The sequence below is a fragment of the Myotis brandtii genome, unplaced genomic scaffold (genome assembly GCF_000412655.1).
Source record: "Myotis brandtii unplaced genomic scaffold, ASM41265v1 scaffold49, whole genome shotgun sequence".
In the NCBI taxonomy this organism is placed as follows: domain Eukaryota; kingdom Metazoa; phylum Chordata; class Mammalia; order Chiroptera; family Vespertilionidae; genus Myotis; species Myotis brandtii.
This window is the reverse complement of record NW_005368707.1, coordinates 3,824,375-3,830,200: the sequence shown is the minus strand read 5'-3', so window position 1 is coordinate 3,830,200 and position 5,826 is coordinate 3,824,375.

The following is a 5,826-nucleotide window of genomic DNA, read 5'->3' as shown; positions in this document are numbered from 1 at the left end:
ATTGATTTTTAAATTTAAAACATATGGACAATAAAACAAACAGTCTCTAAATTTTGCCAAGTATGACTTTAAGTAAAAATTAAATGAAATTGTGCATTAAAAGAAAGAACATTTTGTTTCTAAATTAGGCTATCATTGAGCGAGAATAATCAATATGAAGAAAGAAGAATATCTTTTACAATCAAACAATAATACTCAAATCAGCTTGAAACTTGAATAAAAGTGGAGACACCAAATATAACAGTGTGTATGTGCCACAGAGATGTAAAAAGGATTTCACTCTTTCATGGGGGAAGTTTTTATGTGTATGTAATATATTTTGTAATTTTTTTTAACTGGAAAGCATTTTTGTGAGTGTGAATGAGAGCCAGTAGTGCAGCCATATGGTGACATTTTTTATTTTATTTTGCAAAATGCTTTTAAAACCAAAGGCTGCTCTAGTCCATATGTGGACAATATCAATCTTGACGTAAATTGTAGGACACTTTTTCATGTAACATAGCATTTGGGGATTGGGTTTATTTAGTGTATGAAAATAATTTGATATAAAAATATTTTGTACATATTTTTACTTCGTTTTCTAAATTGCTGTTTTCAGTAAAAATAAGTGCAACGCAAGATATGTAAGTTATGACTGTATGATCAGATGAAGTATGCGTTCTTTTGGTTTACATCCTTAAGTAGTTACAAATCCATTATAAAAAACTTTTTAATCTTTGTAAAACAATTTTGTCAAAATGGGATCATATCAATGAAAACTAAAGACAAGTACTTCACTCTTTTTCATACTATTATAAGTTATTCTGGTATTAAATATTTTAATAAATTGTTTTGTTTCGACATATTCCAGTTAGAAGAATGGATGCTGGTTGTGTTTATTTGAATTGGTTATAACTCATTGTTGGCATTTTTAAAAAAAGAAATCAGCAAATGTGTTGGATGTTATAATCTATGGATGACAAGCCAATATAGGGTGGCTACTCATATGTGTGTGTTTTTTACATACCAAAGCTTGGAGTCTGGCCTATAAACATATCAAGAAGATTTTATAATTAGCACATCCTTGGCAATATCTCCAATTGCAAGTACTTTTAATTTCTTTCTCTTGCTGCTTAACATTTTCTGGAAACCAAAGTCCCCCCAATCCTAAAAGAATCTTGAACAATGCTGAGCCAGCAGCTAAAAATCTAACTCATAATTTATGTTGCAGAGAAATAGAATTACCTCTATGCTTTGTTTTGCCATGTGTAATCATTTTAATAAAATTAATAACTGCCAAGAGTTCTTGACAGATTTAAAATAAAAGTTAATTTCTAGACCTCAGTGATCATATGAATTTTGTTTTCCTTTGAGAGTTGACCAGGTGGAGAAAGAAGTAGAACAGAAGGGTCCATTATATGCTGTAACTTTCCTTCGGTTACTAAGGGATATGATATGGGAGCACCGCGTTGGTGTTAGGTTTGATTTCATCACCTCAGACCACCAGCCCACCTTTTCAGAGCTGAGGAAAAGAGTGTGCTTCTGTTAAAATACATTTAAAATGAACGTTTTCATTAAATGCCTTCTTTCGGTAGCTAATACAACAAGCATTATTTCTGTGTGTTTTGTCCTGGAGAGAACCTGGGCCTTGAGGCTAGACAGGTCTACGCTGAATCCCAGCACTGCCACTCACTACTGTGAGATCCAGACTCAGTCCCTCTTGGCTTCAGTTTCTTTATCTGCAAAGTGTAGAATTTGCTACAAACTTTAGAGATAATATATAATATATAAAGTGCCTGCCACAGTGCCTGGAATTTTTAAATAGGTGCTCAATAAATGGTATTATTACATAATTATAATTCCTCAATACAGGGTTTAGATCCAAGAAACTAGAAATATAAATGGCACATGAGATATGGGCAGTTCAATAAAGAGCCTTGGAAAAGGAAAGATATCTGACATGAGAGACTGCAATGAAACAGTGAAAGTTGGTATCAGAGTTAGAAAGACCTGCAAGGAAGATCGTTTTATCATTAGTTTGAACTTTCTGGAAAAAGCATAAACTAGGACAAAGAGAAGAACAGACATGCAATAGAAAACACAGCATGTGCAAGAGCTTCCTTCATTCAGGTCAACAAGAATTGCTTTTCCCTCTAATCATCTTGCTCAATCCTCCTGTTTAAGATGACTGAGAACTCAAGCCACTCTCTGTATTCTCTGCCCACTGCAAATAGCGATGTTTAATAAACAGTGGCAACAGCCATGGTCTCCTTTTAAACTCAGCCAACTCAATGCCATAATATCATGCAAACAAACACAGAAAATAAGAGCAAGTCAATCAGACTCTTCCGTCTGGGGCGCTTAGGGTGGCCATGCCTTGGAAGGCAGTGTGGAGTGGTGGTCAGGACTTGGCTGGCACAGCCTGGCATTGTCGCTGTATTCCTTAGTAACTTTGGGGCATAAACATAAGTCTCCTATACCTACAGTTTACATCTATAAAATTTGATCTATGAAACCACCTCTCCAAAGATGTGCAGATTAAGTAAGACAGATATAAAAGTGTTCTGCACACTGCATGGTACTGTACAAATGTTAACAATTATTAATGTATTCCAGATGCTCTGAAAGGTCTAATATCCCATAATTTTTGGCAATATAAATTGTAGTTTCCATGAAGCATATAGGACCCCTCAATTTTGTCAAAAACATGTTATGATCTACCATTTTGGGCCTTTTTGAGCATAAGGCGTCTTTGGTCCTGTACTTCTTTGAAACAGTTATGATCAGAATTAGATAAGTGATCATCACACTGCAGGTAAAATATCTTCATTTCACCACTTTCTAGCTTTGAGACGTATCTTAGAGATGGACCAAACATTTGGTTTGGGAGGTGTATATATTGCCCATAATAATTTTTTTTAAGATGAGAAAACCAGATTTCTGAGTTTGGAAAAACATGCTCATGTGTTTTTACATCTTTACACAAATGACTCCATGGAAATTCATGTAAAGATTGTCTCAATAAGTCTTCTGAAATAAATTGCACCCCAAAGCCAGTTTCTGGAAATTTGATCTGCAGTGAGTCCAATTTGACTTGTATTCATTACTTTTAAACAAAATTTTAAATTTTAATTTATGGTTTTAAAAAGTATTAATGTAACTTATGCTAGTTTGTATAAAAGGGTAAGCAGTATAACAGAGCACAAGATAAAAATCTCTATGCCCTGTCTTTCCCTGATCCAAGTTTCATAGCCCAAAGATAACCATGGCTAACAATGTCTTGTGTATACTTCCAAAAACTCTATGCATATGCAAACTCATACTTTTTCCTCTTGCACTTTTAACTATATTTATAATTCTCTGCAATATTTTTCCATTCTGTCATGTATATATAAAAGTGGTACATATATGTAGATATGTATACCTCATTATTAAATGAATGCATATGATTTTATTTGTTTTTATGTATTTACTAGAGGCCCGGTGCATGAAATTCGTGCACAGGTAGGGTCCCTAGACCTGGCCAGAGATCAGGGCAAATAGGGGTCTTCCGGCTGCCAGCAGGTGCCTTCCTTCATTCTGCACTGCCCCCTGATGATCAGCGCACGTCATAGCGAGCGATTGAACTCCCGGTCGAACTCCCGAGGGGACACTTTGCATATTAGCCTTTTATATATATCGATTTTTAAATCTTTATTGTTGAAAGTATTACATATGTCTCCTTCTTTCCCCCATTGATCCCTTCTAGTCCCCACTGCCCTGCCTGCTCCATCCCCAGGCCTTCACCACCCTATTATCTGTGTCCATGGATTAGGCATATATGCATACAAATTCTTTGGTTGATCTCTTTCCATCCACCCACCCCCCCACCCACCACTTTCCTTCTGAGATTTGACAGCCTGCTCCATGCTTCTATGTCTCTGGATATATTTTGTTCATCGATTTATTTTGTTCATTAGATTCCACATATGAGTGAGATCATAGGATTTTATTTTTAATCTATTTTAACTTTTTTAGTAAATACCCACTTGATAGACTTTTGGGTTATTTCCAATTATTAGTTATTGTAAACTATGCTATTCAAGGTGTTGTTTCACACTGAGATAAGGAGCTTGCACCGGAATATAAATCAACATACTGCTTTCTTTAAAAAAAAAATTCTATTAATATTTAGAGAGAGAAAGAAAGGAGAGAAGGGGAGATAAACATTGATGTGAGAGCAGAATTTAGATCAGCTGCCTCCTACATGCCCTGTACCAGGAATCAAACCCGAAACCTAGACATGTGACTGGGAATCAAACCAGCAACCTTTCAGTGCACAGGATGACACCCAGCCAACTGAGCCACCCAGCCAGGACAACATCTTAATCAGGAAAGTCTTCCTATGAAAAAAAATTGCTACTTGAACTCACTGTGCTCTTAGAAGTGTAGGTGATTTACATTCTGGCCCTTTAACTCCTCACAGACTAATAACAAGCAATTGGTGAGTTGTTATCCTTGTGCAGGCCATATTTGAATAGCACTGCTATAGTGAACAATCACTGCTGTAGTGAACAATCTTGTGCATATGTGTTTCAGGCTATTTATAGCCTGTGAAATAAATACTTCGCAGTGGAATTAATGGCTCAAATGATAGGTACATTAATGTTTTTGATGGACACTGCCAAATTACTGTTTAAAAGTTCTTCCAATTTAGCTTTTGCCAGTTTAGCTCAGGGGTAGAGCATTGTCTCTCATACCTAAGAGTCAAGGGTTCGATTCCTGGTCAAGGGCATGTACCTGGGTTGCAGTTTGATCATCCTAGGCCCCAGATAGGCAAGTACGGGAGTGATATGTCTCTCTCACATTGCTGTTTCTCTCTCTCTCTCTCTCTCTCTCTCTTTCCTCCCTTCCACTCTCTCTAAAAATCAATAGAAAAAATATCCTTGGGTGAGGATTAATAAACAACAACAAAAAGTTCTACCAATTTACACTTCCAACAGTAGGGCATGAATGTCTGTTTTTTTCATAACTTGGTCAAAACACTGAGTATTACTAAACTTTTTAATACTTAACAATATACTAGGTAAAAAATAATGTATCATTGTTTTAAGTAGTATTGGTGTAATTTTAAAGTGAGTGACATTGTGCATAAGCTTATTGGCCACTGGTATTTCTCTTCAGTGAATTATTTGTTTGTGTCCTTCTTTCCTTCCTTCCTTCCTCCCTTCCTTCCTTCCTTCCTTCCTTCCTTCCTTCCCTCCTTCCTTTATTCTTTCTTTCCCTCCTTTCATCCATTTCTTAGTGATTTTTATGATCTATTTGTATATTTAAAAATTCAGTACCTTGTCTATAAAATATGTTTCAAATATCTTCCTGGTTTGTATTTTATATATTTTTTACTCCTTCTATAATATTTTTAAACTTGGAAGCTTAAATAGTATCTGCGCATCTATACAGGGTATATTGAAGGGGGTTGCATATATTTGGTCAGCACAGAATTAGTAAAGCTCAGAGCACAAAGTCTGGAGCCAAACTGCTGAGATTCCAATCTTATCTCTTCTGCTTACTAGATCTGCAATCTTGAAGAAGACACCTAACCTATCTAACTTCGGTTTCATCTCTGTAAATTATAATAGATACTGATCATTATAATAACCTATTTCTTAGTGTTGTTGTGAAGATTAAAATAGTTATCCTATATAATAAAGAGGCAATATGCAAATTGACCATCACATCCTCACACAGATGGCCACCCCCCATGTGATCAAAAGATGGCCACCACAAGATGGTCAGCAGGGGAGGGCAGTTGGGGGTGACCAGGCCAGCAGGGGAGGGCAGTTAGGGGCGACCAGGCCTGTAGGGGAG